Here is a 23,209-nt window from a genome sequence, read left to right as displayed (position 1 = left end):
TTCCTCTCTACATGAACATTAAGGGTACAGGTTCAGTTACTTTTCTTGATCTAGGCTCTCCTGTAACTTTTTCTATACCCAATTGGCTTCCACATTCACCACTATTTTTTAATCAATACGTCTAAAACAAATCTCTTCAACTGTCAGTTCAATAATAGCATGTCCTATCATACTTGAATTACTAACAACCAATTACTAATAACCCCGACTGGAAATCTGGGGTTATTTTTACTCTTATTTCTTTCCTTTCACCAAGCCACTAAGGCTTCTTGAATCTTCCATCAAAATATGTTCTGATTTCCCTTTTCTACTGTCAGAAAGAATCCCATCACTTCAAGTCTAAAATACTGTAGAAATGGGCTGAAGAGATGATCAGCAGTTAAGAGCACTGACTACTCTTCCAGAGGTCTTGAGTTCAATCCCAGCAACCACATGATGGCTCACAAACCATCTGTAATGGAATCTGATGCCCTCTTCTGATTTGTCTGAAGACAGTTACAGTGAACTCTCATACACGAAATAAATAAATGAGCATTTTTTAAAAAGTACTGTAAGAATAATTAGTTCTTTTTTCCACTACAGATTTTCTCCTAGTCCCTATAAATCATCCTACATACTAACAACTATAGTGTTCATGGAGAAACTACTAATACAGAATTTCTCAGGTTATGTTTTGTACTGGCTAGATTTGTATATCAACTTGACACACAAAGTCCTCACAGAGAAAGGAGCCTCAGTTGAGAAAATGCCTCCATGAGATCCAGCTGTAGGGCATTTTCTCAATTAGTGATCAATGGGGATACTGTGGGTGGAGCCACACCTGGGCTGATAATCCTGGGCTCTATAAAAAGGCAGGCTGAACGAGCCATAAGCAGCACTCCTTCCATGGCCTCTGTATCAGGTTTCTGCTCTGTTTGAGTTCTTGTCCGGATTTCCTTTGGCGATGAACAGCAATGTGGAAGTGTAAGCCAAAGAAACCCTTTCCTCCCTAACTTGCTTATTGATCATGGTGTTTCATCGCAGCAATAAAACCCTGACAAAGACATGTTTAAATTACATACATTTTAAGGATGCCTTACTCTGTTCAAGTTAACCTGGCTATATTGCATGTTAAAGTATTTATTGGAAATCTAGTATACCTAAAAGGTTCTGAGACATTCAATTATGTTATTTAGTTCTGTGATAACCAGTCTTGGGTACCATAGTTTTGGGGCTGATTCATATATGTATACTAAACTATCTAAGCAGAGAACTCCCTCATTATCAGGTATCATACTATCGGGGGTACCTTTCATTTCTTATTATTTTGAAGGGTGAGAAGCCAGGAACAGGGTTGGGAATTTAGCTCAGTGGTAGAGCGCTTGCCTAGCAAGCGCAAGGCCCTGGGTTCGGTCCCCAGCTCCGAAAAAAAGAAAAAAAAAGAAAAAAAAAAAAAAAAAAAGAAAAAAAAAGAGAAGCCAGGAACAGTGGATCATAACTATAGTTCCAGGATTTAAGAGGCAGCAGCAGGAAGATCAGGAGTTCAAAGTCATCTTCTACTATATAGAGCAAGTGTAAGACCAGCTTGGGCTACAAGCAATAACCCCTCAAAAAAGAGGAAATACAAATGAGGAGCCCCTGCTTTTTTTAAAGGGAGAGGAGGAGAGCTGGGAAGGAAGTGTACCACTTCATCGACGTTAAATAATCTTTTAAGAAACCTGCTGGATGCCAAGCATTGACCTCTCTATGCATACACTTACACATAAATACATACCTTTGTACTTTTTTTTTGTATAGATGAGCGGTGAATTTGCCCTTAAATCAACAGCAAAAATGCAAAGAGTTGGGGCTGGATTCTAGGGATTCTCTTTCTACTGTTTATAAACTTAACTAATAAACTATACTGCCTCCTGTAACAGGTGTGAATACATATATAGATTTGGAATAAAGAGATCTTCTAGTTCATAAGTTTGGAGGATCTTCTATTCTGAATCTATTTTCTCAAATGTAAAATATAAATGTTATTATGAAGATCAAAGTGAGATTATATACATTATTGCTATTAACACTCAGCATTTACACAAAACATAAATATGTATGATTTAGTGCTTTAGAAAACAAATTGACCACCACCAGAAAGCTTATGAAGTATGACCATATCTTGTCCTGCCACCTTTGGATTAACTAAATAATTTACTATCCAAACCAAGACACTGATAGAAATGTAAGGAGGTATTATGAAAAAGCATGTCTGGACAACAGGCGCCAACTACGTCTGTCTCATGCAATCTGGATGTATAGGTGTTTGACCTTAGTCAGTTCTAATGTTTACTGTTCTACATCTATTTTTTTTGATAATTTCCTTCTATAAAAATTATCAACTAATCAACTATAAAAGTATAGACACATAGTGAATAACTATAGATATGTACAACATGAATAAACTTCAACTGTTTTATGCTAAGTGAAGGAAACTAAAATGTAAAAGGCTATTTTCATGACATTATAAATAGAAAAAAATATAAATAAATGTAGAAGGAAAAGTATCACTAATACCCCGACACTGCAGGCAGGAAAAAGTTTACTCCAAAGAAATAAGGAAATTTGGGGGCTAGAGAGATGTTACATACTTTAATATAGTAATGATTATGCCACTATATGGATGTGACAAGTCACAGAAATAGTATCTCAGTCACTGCCTTTAAGGAAACTGGGGAATAACACTGTTGTATAGTTTAGCAGTAGAAATTTTGCAAAGATTTTGACTCAATCCCCTGCACAAGGGGAAATAGAGGAGACAATCTGTGGCTTTTCACTAGCATGCTTAAGACATTGGCACTGGCTTGATAGAAGTGAGGAAATGGGCTCAGACCCCTTCTCTTGCCTTTAGGAAACCAGTCTACTCGTGAGTCCTGAAAGTTTCTGAAACATTCCTTAAAAAACCTAGAATACACATACATTCTGAATGGAAATTACCAAAGCCAGACCAACTGGTTCTAAGACTCAACTGTGTGGGTTGGCTCTGACTCTGCAGAGCAAGCTGAAGATGCCCTCAGTGCCCTTTGTATGCAATGGCACGTGGGAGTTTAAAAAGCTCCATCAGCAGAGACCTCTGAACTCCTTCCACGCTCTCTCAATTCTCTGGGAACCTTGTTGCTCACTGTGTAGTAGTATGTACACATACTTACTGAGTAAATACTAAAGACTCTCTGAAAACTTAAATCCAGAGCAGCTTAAAGATCAGGTTCAAACGAACCTGGGAATTTCCCAGCTCCCACCTTTAACTATTCATGTAACTTGGGAACCAGCTGTCTTAGTTTTCTCATGAATAAAAGTAAAAATGTTCATGTAATTTGCCTTGACTTACTTCAAAAGAATGAAAAATCTTGTAAATAACAAAACGGGATCTTTGTTTTAATAGAGGAGAAAACTGAAACAAAGAGAAATGGAGTCATAGGGGGAAAATTTTTCTTTTTGAGGCAGCATCTCATTATATAGCTCAGGCAGACCTGGAATTTGTTATATAGCTAAGGCTGGCATATAGGTCCTGAGGACTGAATTCAGGTCATCAGGCTTGGAAGCAAGTACTTTTACCCACTGAGGCATCTATCTCTTCAGTTCAAATTTACTTTAAAATTTATTACTGGTGGTGGTATTAAGTGCTTGCATGTGCGTGCTCTCTCTCTCTCTCTCTCTCTCTCTCTCACACACACACACACACACACACACACACACTCACACACTCATGTGGAAGTCAGAGGACAATTTTGTGAAGACTATGCAGACAAGTGCTTGTACCCACTGTGCAATCTCAAAGCAGCACCTCCCCCTCCTCAAATTCTTTTTTTTTTAAAGATTTATTTATTATATACGAATATACTGTAGCTGTCTTCAGACACACCAGAACATCAGATCTCATTACAGATGGTTGTGAGCCACCACGTGGTTGCTGGAATTTGAACTCAGGACCTCTGGAAGAACAGTCAGCATTCTTAACCACTTGAGCCATCTCTCTAGCCCCCCCTCCTCAAATTCTTGATCTTCCTGCTCCAAGCTCCCAGTTTCTGGAACTACAGGCATATACTATCATGCCTAGCTTAAGGAGAAAATATTTTGAGGGTCAAAGCTGATTTCAAACGTAGCAGGCAATTTGGCAGAAGACTGATATTGAACACTACACAAAGAAACAAAAGGAAAAGATGGGGGCTGGGGAGACAACAATGTCATGAGATCAGGGGAGACTGTCGGGTAGGAGACACAGGACATGGACAAACCGTGAGGACACTAAAGCTGTTTTACAAAAGAAAAGGATAAGGACCTCTAATTACTGTATGCATCCTTCAATACAGGAAGCATACATTAAATATCATTTTCCAAGCTTTTGTAATGGACACATTCTGTTTCTGTCCACGTTTGCCTTTTGTTTAAACAAAATGTTCCTTTTCCAGGACATACTTCCTTTCTTCCTTTCTGCCTTATCACAGCCTCTCTTACTATGAAGACTGAATCTTTCTTCCAAAGCATTTCTTGATTCTGGTCTTGGTGCAAGGTTTCCTATACCATCTCTCAGAACACTGGTTTTATATTGCAGAGTTTATGCCTTTGGCAAATAACAAATACACGAGGGCTTAGATGTAAGAGATGGCTGAGCACTAGCCGGCTTTAGTCTGTCTCCTCCCACCAAATTAACTTCAAAGCTTTTTAAAACATTTAAAATTTTTCCTAAATTACGTGTCTATGTGCACACAAACGCTACTATGTATGTAGAGGTCAAAAGGGCAACTTGTGAAAAATTGCCTTCTCTTTTACTATGTAAGAAACATGGGTTGAAGAACAGGGAGAGGGAGAGACAGGAGAGAGGAGAGGTGAGAAGCCATGGCAGGTGATGTTAAGATTCTGCTCTGTGTATTTACAGGTTGTTGTCAATGTTCCTAAGGGATGGATGGTACCGGGCTTTGTATGTTTAAGTGTGCAATTATATCTTATCAATTGGATCTAAGATTATTGTGTTGTGTGCTCTTTTATGTGAGGGTTTGAGTGTAGGAAAGTGTGCGGCTGGGATGTGTTTCTGCCAAGATATCTAGCAGATATCTTGGGGCACCGCGGTGCGGACCTAGCGGGGTAAAAGACAAAAATACTTCTTTTATTTTTATATTTTTACAACAACAAATGGCAAACCAATGTGATGGACAAGAATCCACTAGTAATCCTAAGGGTTGAGAGAAAGTTTTTATTTTCTAAGAGGAGGCCAGCGCCATGTTAAGTCATGTGATATCTTAAGGGCGTGAATTCAAACAAAGAAATGGGGAAGCCACCTGGGCTGGCAGGCTGTAGGTCCCCTGCTGTGTGATAAGTAATGGCAGCTCAGAGAGTTAGAGATTAAAAGCTGCTTTTAAAAGAAAGTTGTTTAGAAAGTCTTTCAGGATACCCACATTCTTTTTAATGTGGGCTCTGCGGGAATTTTGGGTTGAAATCCTAGTTAGAAAGCTACTTCTTAATTACAAGTATTATTAAAAGGTGATTAAGTTTGTTTTTAGAAAGAAGAGAGTAAAGAGATTACCTGAATCAGTGGGGATTTTCATCCACGGTTCAGAACTTAGATAGGGAACAATTAGTCACTACCTCCAAATAGAGAGTTGTGATGAATATCTGTAACACCAGGGAGAGTGAATGCAGGCATATATTGTAGACGTTATTAAGGTTAAATAAAAATCTGTGGCTCCGGGTAGAGAACTTAACAGATGGATATATTTTGGGCTAAAGTCCTGGTTTGATATGTTGCTTATTGATACTGGAATTGATAGAAGGTATTTGGTTTGTTTTATGAATTACCCCGCTAAAGGCCATATGGCTCGTTGATGCCGGCTAGCGAGGGTTTGTGGTTACTTTTGATATTTACCACAATAGGAAGCTCAAATTCTCTTAATGTGGGCTCCACGGGAATTTTGGGTTTATTTCAGCTATCATAGAGTACAAAAGCCTATCAGCTTGCTTCCTTTTTTAAAAAATTGTTTAATTTTCATAATGGGTGTGACTTTGAGTTTTATGGTTATATTATTACTCTGGGAGAGAGTGCAAGATACAAGCTTTTCTGGTTTCAGACTAAGGAACACAGTATTTTGAGAGAAAGATTTTGTCTTTGTGTTTTTAAAAAGTGTGATTAGGGGGTTGGGGATTTAGCTCAGTGGTAGAGCGCTTGCCTAGGAAGCGCAAGGCCCTGGGTTCGGTCCCCAGCTCCAAAAGAAGAACCAAAAAAAAAAAAAAAAAAAAAGTGTGATTAGGCTCTGGAAACCTCACAGAGTCATACTGATCAGATTTGATAGAGGTAGACAGCCTGAAAAATTTATTCAGGAGAATCAAACAAAAAGATATCTCGATTCTAAACTTTTGTCTTGAGAATTGTATTTTACAGAGTGTGCCTACTTGGATTCCTGGTCTCAAGGACTTTCAGCTGGGTCCAGTCAGGACACATCGGCTACAGAATTTGCTTCATTCTTCCTACCCCCACCCCCAAAGATATCTCAACACCCATGTACAGCTTGAAGAAGTTATAGAGGAGTCGTCGTCCCAATTCCCTGGACTTTGTGGGGCTAAAAGTAGTTATTCTAAAGTTGTTTTTATGAGGAATTTAGAAAGGGTTGTAATTTAACAGGTAGGAATTAGGTAGATTGAGTTTATAGTCGCAATCTCATTTTTTAACTAAGCTAAAATCATATCTTTGCTTTGATATAAAATTTATTTGTTAAAAGAGTTTAAAAGTACAAGGTTTAGAGCCAGTCCTTCTATTTATATCATTACAAACTTCTGAGTTGATTACAGATGTGAGTTAAGGGCCAAATAGCAAACATATTACTGACTTTGTGAAAGAAGTTTCAAGATATTATTAAGATATAAAGACAACAGTCCAGATTGTCTTATATAGATAGATGGTTTTCAAAAACATCAGAAATCCACAAAACTTGAGATTTAAAGTTATTTATCTTTTGTTGAGACATATCTGCTCCTAACAGTTCCCCTTTGGTGGATTTAACGAAGAATGTGAACATCTCTACATCCAGGTGAGGCAATACTTTGTGTCTAGGCAGTTACTGGACAAAACTGCCTGTTTCATCTGCAGACTAATACTGTCCAGAAAAGGACAAATTATGCAAAATAGTTGATTGATAAACTCTGCCAAGACAAGGTGCTCAGCCCTTCAAAATCTGCATTTCAAGAATTTGTCAGTTGTTTTTGGGCCAGAAGGCTGAAGACTTGCGCTCACATGTTGCTAACAGGGGACTGTGCTAGTGGAGATTTGTCTCTACAACCTCTCAGTTCTAGAAGCCGTGTTAGGCTTCCTATGTGTATAGATATTTGGTCATTCTCAGATTTCTGACGGGGTTGAAGACTGATTACAGTCTCATAGCCTATCAGGCTGTTTAACTCTGAAAATACATATTTTATTAGATAGTTATCAGATAATATACAAGCTAACCAAGATATAATATAGATCTTAAGCCTTTCTTAAGCTGGAATGGATAACTAAATGTTCTGTTTAACTGATATAGTGTTGGACTGGGTGTTAGATATATTTTATGCTCTTAATTACAAAATGATAATAGTTGTGCTCAGCTTATATTTGAGAGAAAAGTTTTTTTTTAATTAGACAAAAAGGGTGAAATGTAGGTTGATGTCACAGGTGAGGGAGGCACAAGATAGAAGGAGGCCTGTCATTGGACGAGAAGGAAGGATGGGCGGGAGAAAAGTTTGAAGGAAGAGGAGGAGACTGGAACAGGGAGAGGGAGAGACAGGAGAGAGGAGAGAGTGAGAAGCCATGGCAGGTGATATTAAGATTCTGCTCTGTGTATTTACAGGTTGTTATCAATGTTCCTAAGGGATGGATGGTACCGGGCTTTGTATGTTTAAGTGGGCAACTATATCTTATCAATTGGATCTAAAAAAAAAAAAGAAACAGGGGTTGAATTCAGGCTGTTAGACTTGGCATCCTTACCTACTGAGCCATCACTACACTATAAAGCTTCTGATAGACAGGGATTACATTCATTAACATATACTACCATACTAACTAAAATACAATGTCTTAACTACTACTTAATGTATAAAAATACTATACACAGGCACATGCACATATACACCCATTCAGTAAACAAACATGTAGAATCACAAAACACTGGGATCTTGAGGTTTAATTTTAAATGATAAAAACAGCCACCTTGGCACCTGTAGAGGCCTGCTGGGAACAAAACTTCTAAAAGGCAAATATATCTAGAAGGCGGTGGTGCAAAGCCATTTCTGCTGGCTTTAAGTGAAGTCTCTGGCACCAAAGAGAACACAGAGCTCTTCTTAAAGGGTTAAAGTGCTTATGCCCAAGATGAAGCTGAGCTGTTCTCAGGTAGGAAATGTGTTATAAAGCAAAAACAGTGCCTCCTGGAGGCACTCTTAACCAAACCAAACCAGACTGATTTGGACAGAGGGAGGCTCAAGCCAAATTCCAAAGCAACCTTCAACCTTCCTGCAAAGGCCACTGCACACAAAATCTATGGGATGCTGTAGCCTTCCAGATCTCAACTAATGAAAAGTAAACAAAAGTGGAAAAGATAATATAACTTATATATACTCCACACTTAATTCACTCCCCACTATGTGTCAAAATATGATCAGGTAACATATGTCTTATTTCTGAGAAGAATGACAAGTCAATAGAAATTAATTATACTATACTAACAAGAAAGCCATGGTTTGGGGTTGGGGATTTAGCTCAGTGGTAGAGCGCTTGCCTAGCAAGCACAAGGCCCTGGGTTCGGTCCCCAGCAGAAAGCCATGGTTGGTACCAGTTACGAGAAGGCAGAAGCAGTATATCCTATGGAGCACTGAAGCATTTGGAATCTATCTATCCCAACTAGACCTAATGACAAATGAGACATTTAAAAGTATACTATCGCTCTTTCCTTTCACTGCTGCGTCTGCAGCCCTGAGTGTGCTCAAGCTACAGAAGAGGCTGGCCTCTAGTGTCCTCCGCTGTGATAAAAAGAAATTGCCAGTGCCAACTCCCATCAGCAGATCAGGAAGCAGATCAAAGATGGCCTGATCATCCGGAAGCCTGTGACTGTCCATTCCCGGGCTCGATGCCGGAAGAACACCTTGGCCCGATGGAAGGGCAGGCATATGGGCATAGGGAAGAGGAAGGGTACTGCCAACGTTCGGATGCCCGAGAAGGTGACCTGGATGAGGAGGATGAGGATCCTGCACCGGCTTCTCAGGAGATACAGGGAATCTAAGAAGATTGATTGACTGCCATATGTATCACAGCCTGTACCTGAAGGTCAAAGGGAATGTGTTCAAAAACAAGTGGATTCTCATGGAGCACATCCACAAACTGAAGGCAGACAAGGCCCCCAAGAAACTACTGGCTGACCAGGCTGAGCCTCATAGGTCTAAGACCAAGGAAGCACGAAAGCGCAGGGAAGAACGCCTCCAAGCCAAGAAAGAGGAGATCATCAAGACTCTGTCCAAGGAGAAAGAGACCAAGAAAAGAAACGAAGCTTCCCTCATGTCTGCACATAGTGGCCAGGCTGTGGCCTCACGTGGATCAATCGTTAAAATAAAACAAGCCTTTGTCCTTGTCAAAAAAAAAAAAAAAAAAAAAAAAAAAAGTATACTATCTTTCCAGAGGGCTGAGCTCAATTTCCAGAACCTACAGCAGGTGGCTCACCACCACCTGTAACTCCAACTCCAGAGATATTGGACACTCCTGCCTTCTGCAATCATGTGCGCATAACCATATAGACATTCATATAATTTAAAATAGTACGGATAAAAATTTTAAATGATATATCAGTAGTTACTTTTCTCAGTACCCTCGGTGGGTGAGGGTGCTGTGACAGTATCTGAGAAAAAGCAAAGTTAATTAAGGTTTACTTTGGCTCACAGCTCAGAAGTATAGTTCATTAGGTTGTGGAAATCATGGTGGCTTGAGAGAGCTGGTCACACTGCAGTGAAAGGTACAAAGAAGGAAGGGAGGAATTGTTGTTCAGCTCCTCTTCTTTTTTGATTCAGTATCAGATCCCATCTCAAAGAATAGTGCCACCCACACTTAGGATGAATCTTCCTACCTCAGTTAACACAATCAGATACATGCCCAAAGACCTGTCTCCTAAGTGATCCTAGATCAAATTGGTAATCAATATTAACCATTATAAGAAGTAACCACAAAAACCTGAAAATGAAAATATCTGGGGACAGGACTTAGTTCTTACTGCTTTAATTTTCTAATCAGTACCAGTATAATAATAAAGTGTTTAAGCCATTTACCTTCGAATAGACTATACAACACAGTTATTCTGGTTAAGCTTTCTGTTGCAGTTACAAACACCATGAGTGAAAGCAACTGGGAAAAAGAATTTATTTCATCTTCCACTTTACAGTCCATTAAGGGAAGCCAAGACAGGAGCTTGCAGCAGAAACGGCAGAAGACTATTGCTTCCTCCTGGGCCCACACTCAGCTGCCTTTCTTCAACAGCCCTGGCACAGCTGCCTAAGACTGCATTGCCTACAGGCCAATCTGATGGAGACAACTTCTCAACCAAGGAGTTCCCTCTCCCCAGATAACTAGGTTTGTGCTAACTAAAATTAGCCAAAGCAATATTCCAATAATTCTTATAGAACAATACTCATTTGTTCAGTTTGGGAACTGAACCCAGGGCCTTGCATACTACTGACCAATGGTCCCAGGCCCTTTAAAATATTAATTATTTAATCTGTCTTTCCTTCCTTCTTTTCTTCCTTCTTTTAACTTCCTTTTGAGGAATGTACCCAATATGCATTCCTCTCACCACAGCCTCCAGAGGACCTGGGATTACAGACCTTTTGGGCTGTGTTCTGTTTTATAAACAGCAACTCCTTTTTAAAACTGTCACATTTACTAAATTCATAACAAAATAAACTTGGCAAATATGCAAGAACTGACAGCTGCCCTACAAAGACTTTTCTACACCAGGCAGGCTCTTCTTAGTAAAGGTAGAAATTACTATCTCCATCTCAAATATGATGCGTGCTAAATAGCATATGCTAGGCAAGTGCCCTTCCACTGACCTATATCCCCTTAAAACATGATTCTGTACTATCACTCTTTTAATCTTCAAAAACTGACATAAATATAAAATTTTAGTTTAATCCAAGGTTGGGTGAGGGGGCTGGCTAAAAGTGCTTGCTGCCAAACCTGACTACAGAAGTGGAAAGAGAACCAACTCCTGCAAGTTTTCCTTTGACCTCCACAGGTATATCATGGTGTGCTCACACGTGGGCACACATGCTAAATGCAAAGAAATTTAGTGTGAAGTTATAATTTTCTTATATTACTAAGCTAAAAAGAAAAGGCAATATAGTTCAGCAGGAAATACAAATACAGACAGATCAGGCAAGTGTAAGCTCAGTAAAGGGAGGTGCAGGTAGCAGGAAATTCCCAAAGTCAGAGTTACTGAATTTAAATTCTATTACAGTCATTTATTAGGTGTATGATCTTACTTAGTTTGCTATTTTCACAGTAGTACTGTAAGGACTAAGTAAAATAAACTACTTTTTCATGAAGGTTCTTATAATAAAAAATGTGAAAGAATATAAAATAACTATAAAAAGCTTGATGAAATGGAGTACAACTTTGATCCAGCACTCAGGAGGCAGAGGCAGGTACATCTCTGTGAGTTTGAGACCAGCCTGTTCTACAGAGTGAGTTCCAGGACAGCCAGAAACCCTGTCTCAAAAACAAACAAACAAAAACCCAAACAAATATAAAACAAAAAAAAAATATAAAAAGAAAACTCTGAAGCCATTCTGAGAACTTTTGGTGTTATATAGTGTGTCCCCAACCCCAACTCCCGCCCCTTCTCAGCATCTAGAACTTTCTTACCTCATTGCTGGTTGTAGCTTTAAACTTCCCAACCTTTCTGGTTATGGAATCCCATCATTCAAGTATAGCATCAAGAATAACAGACAAGCAAGCACTTATAATGCAATATGCGTGATGATATTATGACAATCTATCCAAGAGCTTGGCAAGGAAACTGCCTTTTGGCTTTTTTGTTTGTTTGTTTGTTTTGTGGGGTTTTTTTTTGTTGTTGTTGTTGTTCTGTTTTGTTTTGTTTTTCTTTGAGACAAGGCATCTATCTCTATGTAGTCCTGGTAGTTCTAAACTTTCTAGGTAGACTAGGCAGGCTTGGAACTCACAGAGCCCTCCTGCTTCTGCCTCCTGATGATGGGATGAAAGATGTGGATCACCACGCTTACCATGAAAACTGTTAAGTTAAACTATGCAAAACAAAATGGAGCTGGAGACATGGCTTGGTGGTTAAGAGCACTGGCTGTGTTTCTAGAGGACTTGGGTTCAATTCCCAGCTTCCACACGGTAGCTCACAACCATCTGTAACTAGAGTTACAAAGCACAAGAGTCCTAAGAGATCCAAAGCCCTCTTCAAAGGCCTCTGTGGCCACCAGCATGCAGGTTGGTGCAGACATATATGCAGACAAAATACCCATACACACAAAATAAATGTTTTTAAATTAGTTTTTTTAAAGAAAAAGAAATAGAAAACAGGCTTAAAGCAACTTCTTAAAAGGTCATCTTTTTAAAACGTTTGAATTAAAATGTAATTATACTCTTCCCTTCCTTCACGCTTTCATGAAATACCCTCTTCAAATCCCGGCCTCTTTTGTTGTTGTCACTGTTACATACACACATCTAAATATATTAACACTATGTGCTCTAGTCTGGGAAGTGTTACCTGGATGTATGATTTTAAGGCTAATTACTTAGTACCAAATAACCAATTACAGGGCTCATGGTGGGGCGGGGTGGGGGGCACACAAACTATCTATACTCCCTAACTCTCAGTATTCCTTAGTTGCTTATAAGATCATCTTACAGCTTCTACTGAACAGGGTTTGCCCTGTGGTTCTCAATGAGTATTTCACTAAATTTTTATCAATGTGTAAAGTTTACTTTGTAATTATGAAAGTATTAAAACAGAGCAGATATGTGCGTCCCAGTTCAGAGAAGCAAAATTCATTCTTAAGAACAAAATGCAGACAAATATGCAGCATGAATCAAGGAGAAACAAAGCCTTGTTTAAGCCCAAGACTTAGGAACTGTTTGCTACTGCAAACATAAATTGATGTTCTTAAGAACAGAAGAAAAAAAAAAACAACCTCTCCAGAGTTTTATACTAAACCAGACTTTAAAAGACTGCACCATTTCTTAAATTTGACAAATCTTCCTTGGGTATTTTTAGTCACAAGTCAGTGGGAAGTGGGCTGCTCACAGGACAGTACACTCAAAAATGACAAACAGTGGGGTTGGGGATTAGCTCAGTGGTAGAGCACTTGCCTAGCAAGCACAAGGCCCTGGGTTCAGTCCTCAGCTCCAAAAAAAAAAAAAAAACAGTGATCAGTCAAGAAAGAGCACTAGGAAAATCCACAGACATTTGGAGATGTTAAATTTTAAGTCCAGAAATATAGTCAACACTAAGCTGTGCCAGGCAATGTTGCTAGTTTTTTGGTCTATCATCCTTTTGGGAGACAAGGTCTCAGGTAGCCCAGACTAGCCCCCAAGTGGCTACGTAGCCAAAGAGGACCTTGAACTAATTTTCCTGCCTCCACCTCTCAAGTGCTAGAGTTTTAGGTGTTACCAAGCCTGGGCTCTTACTAACCCTGAAGTCAGATATAGTCAAGTGGCTCTGATAAATGAGATATTTTTAAAAGGCTTTTTTAAAAAAAGGATTTATTTATTTTATGTATATGAGTGCTCTATCTGCAAATATACCTGTGTGCCAGAAGAGGACATTAGATCCCATTATGGATGGTTGTGAGCCATTATGTGGTGGCTGGGAATTGAACTCAGGATCTCTGGAAGAGCAGCTAGTTCTCTTAACCACTGAGCCATCTCTCCAACACCTCCTCCCCACCAGGCCTCATACCATACCCCAATCTAGCCCGTAACTCACTATTGAGACTAGGCTAGCTTTGGACTTACTCCATCCTGCTTCAGCCTACAGCTAAAGCATATCTCTCTGAGTTTGAAGTCAACCTGGGCTACATAGTAGGTTTCAGGACAGCTAGGGCTTTTATGTGACCTGTAGATTTCAGAAGTCAACTCACCTCAGCACACTTTAAGTTTAAAAAGTTACTTTCTGTGATTTACCATCATTGTTGTACCTCTATTATGATAGCCAGCCAAAGGTCAGAAAATTGGAACTCTACAGACGCACATTCCTGAGCAAGGTCAACACACAGAACAAAGCCCCCAGACAAATATGCAGCATGAGTCAAGGAGAAACAAAGCCTTGTTTAAGCCCAAGACTTAGGAACTGTTTGCTACTGCAAAATAATTTAGTTGCCATACTGATAAGCCATACAGGTAATGTGGGTACAGAATGATTTGGTCAGTTCCTTAAATGAGCCATAAATGGAAGCTCCCAAATAGACATAATTTCTAAGTTTCGAATATGACTGTTAAAGAAATTAAAAATTATTTATATGTAGTTTCAGTAAACAGATAATTCCCTCAATAAATGTCATCCCATAAAGGCTGAGAATTAGTCTGCCAATGTCTCTTCATTTCAAAGCATACTTTCTTGTAGGATGATGTCACAGGTGAGGCAGGTACAGGATAGAAGGAGGCCTGTCATTGGAGGAGAAGGAAGGATGGGCGGGAGAGAAGTTTGAAGGAAGAGGAGACTAGGGGAGAGAGGGGAGACAGGGCAGAGGAGAGGGGGTGAGAAGCCATGGCAGGTGATATTAAGATTCTGCTCTGTGGGGATTGGGGATTTAGCTCAGTGGTAGAGCGCTTGCCTAGCAAGTGCAAGGCCCTGGGTTCGGTCCCCAGCTCTGGGGGAAAAAAAAAGATTCTGCTCTGTGTATTTACAGGTTGTTATTAATGTTCTCAAGGGATGGATAGTACTGGGCATTGTATGTTTAAGTGCGCAATTATATCTTACCAATTGGATCTAAGATTATTGTGTTGTGTGTTCTTTTATGTGAGGGTTTGAGTGTAGGAAAGTGTGCGGCTAGAATGTGTTTCTGCCAAGATATCTAGCAGATATCTTGGGGCACCGTGGCACAGAGCTAGCGGGGTAAAAGACAACTACTTTTTTATTTTTATATTTTTACAACAACACTTTCTAGGTGAGAATCATTTCTTTTTCCATATCAGCCATTAGGTAATCATTAGGCCTAGTCTAGGGATCACATAAAAGATATTCTTTTTTAAAAGACAGGGTCTTACTATGTAGCCCTAGCTGTCCTGGGACCTACTCTGTAGCCCAGGTTGACTTCAAATGCAGAGAAATATGCCTACTTCTGCATCCTGAGTACTGGGGTTAAATAACTATTCTTTTTTTAAAAAAAGAATTATTTATTTTATGTACATGAATACATTGTTGCTGTCTTCAGACACACCAGAAGAGGGCACTGGATCCCATGACAGATGGTGGTGAGCTACCATGTGGTTGTTGGGAATTGAACTCAGGACTTTTGGAAGAGCAGTGCTCTTCTCTTAACCACTGAGACATCCCTCTCGGCTCAAGAAGAACTATTCTTAAATACTATTTATTACTTGAGAATTAGGATGTCTAAAACAAAGGGGCCAGGAATATTAGTTTTCAGTCACTATACTATGAATCCTCCATGGATAAAGTGCCAAATTTTAGTCACTATGTAAGATTTATTTTTACTACAATAGTATATTCAGTTGATGATGATCGTTAAATGGTATAGGGAACAGACAGTGTTCAGATTTTTTGTGGTGATGAATATTTTTTGTGTGATGGGGATTCAGAGGAGCAGACAGGGAAATGCTTTTACAATAGTTCAGAAAGGTAGCCACAGGAAGAGCAGGGTGCTTTACTACCACTGCATAGCATTTGTATACTGCAGGGCTGTATTCTGGTAGGTCTGTATTCTGATTTCTTTCCAGGCAATTGGAGCACGTATGCACTATTCTTGCAAACCTGTTTTTCTTCACCCATTCCTTCATTTCTTCATTCACTGAATACAACTATCACATGCACATGCTGAGTTAATTACGGCTGTAGGCCTAGGGAAATGTCTGAAGGGAACAAACACAAAGATCCTTGCTCTTATGTTTAGCTACATTTGAAATCCCATCCTAGGGCTGGAGAGGTGGCTCAGCCGTTAAGAGAATTGGCTATTCTTCCAGAGGTCCCAGCAACCACAGGACAGCTCACAATCATTTGTAATGGGATTTGATGCCCTCTTCTGGTATGTCTGAAGACATTGACAGTGTACTCATACACATAAAATAAATGTCTTTAAAAAAGAAATAGGAAAGGACAGTTGGTATTTAAAAATAAAATAAAATTCCATCCTATGATTCACTCCCTAATCCAACTATAAGGTTAGATTTTTACAAAGGACTTCAGAAGAAATCCTTCTAATCAATTCATACTAACACATGAAAAACTTTCTTTCTTTCCCCTCCAAAAGTCTCTCCTTGAAAACTTCAGTAAAATTCACTGTTTCTCGTAATTGGAAAAACCTTGGAAACTGTATTAGTCAGGGTTCTCTAGAGTTACAGAATGTATGGAATATCTCAATATATTAAGGAGATTTATTGTGATGTCTTACAGTCTATAGTCTAACTAGCCCAACAATGGGCAGCTATGGATGGGAAGTCCAAGAATCTGGTAGTTGCTCAGTCCCACGAAGCTAGTTTATTTTAGCTGGTCTTCTGTAGAAGTAGGTTCCAACAGATGTACTGGCAAGTAAGAGCAAGCAAAGAAGAGTGAATCTTCCTTCTTCCAATGTCTCTAGGTGGGCCTCCAGGAGAAGGTATGGCCCATATTAAAGGTATGTACCATCACACTTGGATCTGGGACTTGAAAGGTGCTGACCTTGAACTCAGAGATCTCCTTGCCTCAGTCTCCAAGGATTAAAGGCATGGATTACCTTGCCTGGGCCTAAGCTTTTCATGGCCACTATGACTCAAGATCTCCATGTCAAGGTCCAGGTCAGAAACTTGTCTTCCAGCCTCAAGATCTGGATCACACATGTGCCCTCCATTTCTGGATTGTAGATCATTCCAGATATAATCAAGTTGACAACTAGGAATAGTCACCATAGAGCAATTTCAGTTTATAGATGAGATCAAGTGATTTGCCGAAGAACACTTCCTTACTAACAGGCTTGGAGCCATGACAAGTAAAAATGCCTACCAATGGGTCCATGAATGGAGTCTTAAGACTAGTGAGAGAGAATCATGCAGGTCACAGCATCTGAGAAACTAGCTCAAGGCAAAGGAATTTCAGGTACCGAATAACACCTAAAGAAAAAAGGAGTCACAGGGGAAAGGTGTCAAACAGGACCTTTCAGAGCAGCCCTTATCCCATCTCCACACTCAAACTGACTTAAAACAAAAATAATAAATTTAACAAAAATATTTCCAAAGAAGATAATTAGAGAGAGAGAGAGAGAGAGAGAGAGAGAGAGAGAGAGAAAGCAAGAAACAGCAAGTGCAGTATAACTGAACCTACTAACAAAAAGTCAAATTAGATGCTATCCAATAACCAACCAGTGTTCTCCTAGCTTAAGGCATGGCTTTAAAAGTCTGCCTTTCTGAAGAAGACATGGCAATAGTTCTGTTAGTAAAAATGCTGCCATACAAGCATGAAGACCTGGGTTTGGTATCCAACACCAACCAAAAGATGCTTTTCTGGAAAGCCCCAGGTCTCAGTTCTATCTCAAAAAAACAAGGGTGGACAGTGTCTCAGGAACATCCAAGGCTGACCTCTGCCCTTCACATACACATCTGGGATGCTTAGGCACAAAGACTGTCATTGGTCTAAGCCAGTCTATCCCACAAAAATGAAGCCTTGTTATAAAACAAACAGAAACAACACAAAACAGAAACGACATGGAAAACAAATAATTTTAAATGGTTTTGTAGATTGGGGAAGTCAAGATTCAAAGGCCATCTCTAGTGAGTGCTTTCTTCCTACAATTATGGGGAAAGGGGACTCTGAATGAGAAAGTGGTAAAAGGGTGAGCAAAAGAGGGTAGAACACAGTTGGAATTCATCAGAATCACCCGTGAAGCAATGACATTAAATGCCTCAGATGCATAGATCGCATGACTTAAATTCCTATTAGGCTACAACCCTTATACTGTCAATGCTACGGTTTGTACGGGAACTGTTCCCTACAGAGTTCTGTATTGAAGCCTTGAGCCCAGCTGGCTGTGCTAATTTGGAAGGTGCTGAAAAGTTCAGGAGGTGGGTTGAAGCTAGAAGCAGCATCACTCCTAGGGTGCCTATCATCTGATACTCCATCTTGTCCTTAGCCCCTTCCTTTGTCGTCCGTTTCTGTCTTCCCCAACTCATTGTCACAATATTTGTCTTACCTCAGACCCAAGCTATGAATTCAGTCAACCTTTAGTTAAAACCTCAAATCCACATACACACACACACACACACACACACACACACACACACACACACACTTTCTCTTCTTGTTTCTCAGGTATTTGTCACAGATACCAAAAAAACTAACAATTACAATCACAGACTAGTTTTGAAGTGGTCACTTATACAACAGCAATCAAGCAAAATAAATGATAAGAAACCAGCAATACTGACTGGTATGCTTTATGACATTCTGAACGAACCATTTATTTTGAAAGATAATTTCCCATTCCCCTGGGAAAAATGAGGGTGGGAGCTAGAGTCAGTTTGTAAAACTGTGTAATCTGTTCATTAAAAAACAAAAACTCAAGATTAGTCCTTTAAACTCTTTGATTCATGACCAACAGTAAAAAAAAAAAAAAAAAAAAAAAAACCAGGGTGAAACAGAAATCTTGCCATCTGAAATATGAACTTAGTACTGAAAAAAAAAAAAGTAAAAACAGGGACACAGGACACGTGACTTACTTTAGGAATCTGGGGAAAGATTAAGTTGATAGATAGTAAGCGTCTTCATTAAATCCCAGTAGGAGTGAGGTGTGGTGCATACATTTGACCCCATCACTTGGGAGTCAGAATCAGGTGGATCACTGCATTCTAGCCTAAGCTCATTTACATAGTGAGTTACAGACCAAACATTCTCATTATGTTGTGTACGGGAATACAATTTGCATTCCAGAATGAAAATTATAAGCATACAACTTACTTGACTGTTCCACTGCACTTTTATTGGCTTCTCAAACATCAAACCTTGGAACTGCTGAAGATTTTAATCCTGACTTATTTATTTAGACATGCCCTCACTATGTAGTCCTATGTAGTCCCCAGTCATCAAACAACCTTTTTTCTCTTTTCTTTTTTGTTGGCAATGCTGAGTACTACCTAGTCTAGGTCACTGTGCATGGTAGATAAGCATTCTGCCACATCTCCAGCTATTTCACACACACACACACACACACACACACACACACACACACACACACACGTTCAATTGCTGTGTTCCAGTATGTGTTCGTTCCTTGGAATGTCTTTTCTGATGTAAAGCAAAATTTCCAATTTCAAAGCAACACATATGTACATGCAGTCATATATACAAATACTATGACTGTAAGAGTATTTTTTAACTTTTAATTTCTTTTAAGTTTATTTTATATGTATGAGTAATTTGCCTGTATGTATGTATATGCACTATATGTATGCCTGACACCCACAGAGGTCAGAGGATAGCATTTGATTGCCTAAAACTGGAATTATGGATGGCTGTGAGCCACCACACTGGTACTGGGAACTGAACCCAGGTCCTCTGCAAGAACAAGCAAGCACTCTTCACTGATCAATTATCTCTCCAGTCCCCTAAAGAGTATTTGTTTAAACAATGCAAAAGTGTGTATTTATTTTTAATGTACTTATTTTATTAATTTATGTGTGTGGGCTTTCCTAAATGTGTATCACATACATATATGTGTAGAGACCAGAATAGGGGCTCTGGAAATGGAATTACAGTATATTTAAGTACATTAAGTACAGTTAAGCCATCTGATGTGTATGCTGGAAACTAAACCTGGTTTCTCTGCAAGAACAGCAACTGCTCTTAACTGCTGAGCTGTCTCTCTAGCCCATAATCCCAGTTTTATAAAAAGAAAAGTAATTATCAGCCTTTAAAAAGCTTCAAAAGAAGCCATATGTCAAAACATTAACAGTTGTTCTATTGGGGTAAGTATTTACAAGTGATTTATTTAAACTTTAAAAAATTAATTTTATATTATTTATTAAATATTGTGTGTGCATGCACATGCCAGAGTGCAAATAGAGGTCAAAGGACAGCTTTAGGGTATTGCTTTTTTCCTTCTACCTTGCTGAAAAAGGGCCCCTCTTGTTTTTATCATGCTGCAATAATACAGCAGGTGAGGTGGCCCTCAAGCTTCTGGGGAATTCTGTCTCCCATCTCTCCTAAGCCTCCCATCAGAGTGTTTGACTGAGATTATAGATTTGTGACACTTCATCTACCTCTTGGGGTCTTCTTTGTTCTTTTACTGTGGGTTCCAGAATCAAATTCAGGTCATCAAGCACGTCTGGTCACTGAACCATCCTGTCTGTTGGGCCTTATGACTTTTGCTTATGTTCTGTTTTCTTTTATGTTCACTTTCTATTTCAAATGAACATTTGTTATGTTTACATTTAGATAAAATAATATTGAAGTGATTCTACCTTAATTTTAGCATTCTCAATGTTACTGTCTATCTCCAACCCATCTCTCCTTCGGGACTGGAACAGCCTTCAGGAGGGCTCTAAACCAGCTCCTAATGTCATTATAAAGTTTAGTTGTATTTCTAAAATTTTTCACATTTACCTATAGGATATGTGAGCAGAAGCCAGCCACACAACCAACCAACTCAAAATAGGGTTTCGCAACCACAGCAACACTGACGCTCGGGGTAATTGTTTCTTATGGGGGTCTATCTGATGTAGGATGTTTATTAGTACTCCAGCCTATGGTCAGTAGATTTGGCAGTATCACCCTCTCCTTAAGTTTGACAATATCCTATGGGGGGAGAAAACTTCATCCAGCTGAGAGCCACTGAAACAAATCTGAATCTTTGTGTGCTCAAGAACTCTGTGTGTAACAGATTCCATGACATGTCTCATTTACAACATCCCCCAGTTTTGTTTCATATGATGTTAACCCACACGAACTTTTTAAACAGACCAGGCTTACTGTTCCCAATAGAAGTCATTTTTATTCTGAATTCCTAGTCGTTGAACAGTTTCCTCAGGAACAAGCCCTGCCTCCCCTTCTGTTGGATGTCTTCCATCTGTTAACGCCATAGCAGCTTTACTCAGTTCAGATCACCATAAATCCCTGCACCAGTGAGGAACAGTATATTTTTTTGTAACTAATCTCACACCAAACTAACTTCCCTAAGATTTGTTGCCTGGCACATTTCTTGCATATAGCTGACTGGATCCAGTCCTGTGCCGAAGACTGAGGCAATCAAGACCTCAGTAATCGCTGAATGAAGTTTAAAGGCTTCCCTATAAATAAGTGCTGACTACTTGAGGTGCATTTCTCTGCAAGGTATTAAGTACATGCATTCCAAATACAAAATAGTACCCCGTTTTAAAGAAACATTTCTAGCTGTTCTCTCCAGTCTCTGAAAAATGAACCCATAAACCTTATTTCTATTTATCTTAGAAACAATTTTTGGGTTTTTTTTGGGTTTGTTTTTTTTTGTTTTTTTTTTTTTTTGTTTTTTTTTTTTTGTCTCAGACACAAAACCTAAGTGTGGTCAACATGAGCAGTGAACGTGGTTGTGTGTGGATTCATTCATGTGTACACAAAGGTGTACTCACATAAATATCTCTGAAGCTCGAGTAAATGAAACAATACTTTGGACATTAGTTAAGAGGAAGGCAGAGAAGGCAGCAGTGTAGCCTTCGTGAGGCAAATAGCTAAGTAACCTTGCCCAAAGTACTTGACTTCCCTGTGCCTTTCCCGGTCAAAATGATAGTAATACTATCTATTCCAAAGCAGTGCTTTTAAAACAACCCTTAGCACACAGAAAGCAAAATATCACTCGATATGGTTTATTACAAGTCCAGCTACTAGCAAAGTAAAAACCTCCATGCATAAACTTCTGACTCGAAGAAGCTGATTTAAAAGAAAGAAGAAAAATCCTGAATGATTTTGAATAAGTTTCAGATATTAGGTGGACTGGTGTCTCAGAACGCTCATTAAGTACGAAAGTGACAATAATTATAGAATATTCTCCCAGTTACTTTTTTTCCTCCAGATCTGCAAAGAAACTGATATAGATGTTTTCAAGGAACTTTATAAGCCAGTACAAAATCAAGTCTTTGTTATCTCCGTACGTAAGCCCAGTTAAGCACCTAGGTACAATTACAGAATAACTTTTCAGAAAGCACAACGAGGTTTTAAAAGTTGCAGTCAAGCGATTCTTACGCGGCTATGTCAGGTTTCTGTCCTGAGAAACAAAAGCCGATCTGTCTGGGAATCAAAAATTCCTCAGAAAATAAGGAAATGCCTCAGCTCGGCCTAGGCAACTCTGGGGAAAGTCTGTCCTCGCACAGCAACCTTCTCACGAATCCCGTCTTTCCCCCGTGGGGTGTAGATGTCGACTCCACCCGAAGATAAATAAATGACAGCAGGTTTGACCCAACGTCTCTCCGGCCAGGACCCCCGAAGCCTGCGGCTCCAACCTCCCAGCTACCGCTCGCCCGGGGGCTCCGCGGGAGACCGGCGGCCCCACCCGCCTGCGCCCCGCCCCGACCCCGCCACCCAGCCGGGGAAAGGCCGATGCCGCGGGGCCTGCAGGTGGGCCCGGCCAGCTGCTTGAGAAGTCTGCTGCATAAGCAGCAGCGAAGGTTCCAACAGGGTCCGGCCGTCACTTACCGGCGCCTCATGGTACCGCAGCGCCTGAGCCCGGCCACTGTGCTGATGAACCGCGCCTGGCAGCTAGGAGCTTCTTTCGGATCCCCAGCCGGGCCCCACTCACAGCCATTCAAACACCGCCGCGCGCGGCCCGCCGGGATAGCTACCCTGTGGGCGGCCCGCCGGGCCCCGCCCAGCTCAGGCTCCGCCCCCTTGGATGGCTGCTGGAGGGGGACCAGGGTGCGTGGTAGTGGCGCCCCCTCGTGACCATAGGTGCGCCCAACGCTTTGCTACAGGAACAGTGGAGTGGCCTGTGGGTTAGAGACAATCTGGTAAAGGGACTTATCTGTAAAAAAGGAAATGAGAAAAATGTATCT

At 40.0% G+C, this 23,209-nt stretch overlaps 1 protein-coding gene, 1 long non-coding RNA gene and 1 pseudogene across 4 annotated transcripts in view; 2 read left to right on the top strand and 1 right to left on the bottom strand.

Annotated features, from left to right (window-relative positions):
* Nucleotides 1-22,980, bottom strand: part of Katnbl1 (katanin regulatory subunit B1 like 1) — a 40,780-nt gene extending 17,800 nt beyond the window's left edge. For 2 of the 3 annotated variants that reach the window (XM_087654589.1, XM_087654588.1), the window contains exon 1: nt 22,854-22,980. The gene's annotated coding sequence lies outside the window, so the exon portion shown is untranslated. 3 annotated transcript variants of the gene reach the window in all.
* On the top strand, nt 5,003-15,358 carry LOC148006530 (uncharacterized). The gene is made up of 2 exons (XR_015684542.1): nt 5,003-5,041; nt 15,040-15,358. It is a non-coding gene; the product is annotated as an uncharacterized LOC148006530 (long non-coding RNA).
* LOC102551197 (60S ribosomal protein L19-like) lies at nt 8,888-10,300 on the top strand (annotated as a pseudogene).
* Nucleotides 22,981-23,209: the final 229 nt, after the last annotated feature.

The sequence above is a fragment of the Rattus norvegicus genome, chromosome 3 (assembly GCF_021556685.1).
Source record: "Rattus norvegicus strain SHRSP/BbbUtx chromosome 3, alternate assembly SHRSP_T2T, whole genome shotgun sequence".
Taxonomy (NCBI): domain Eukaryota; kingdom Metazoa; phylum Chordata; class Mammalia; order Rodentia; family Muridae; genus Rattus; species Rattus norvegicus.
Note: the sequence above shows the minus strand (reverse complement) of the source record. Positions and strands in the feature narration are given on the sequence as shown.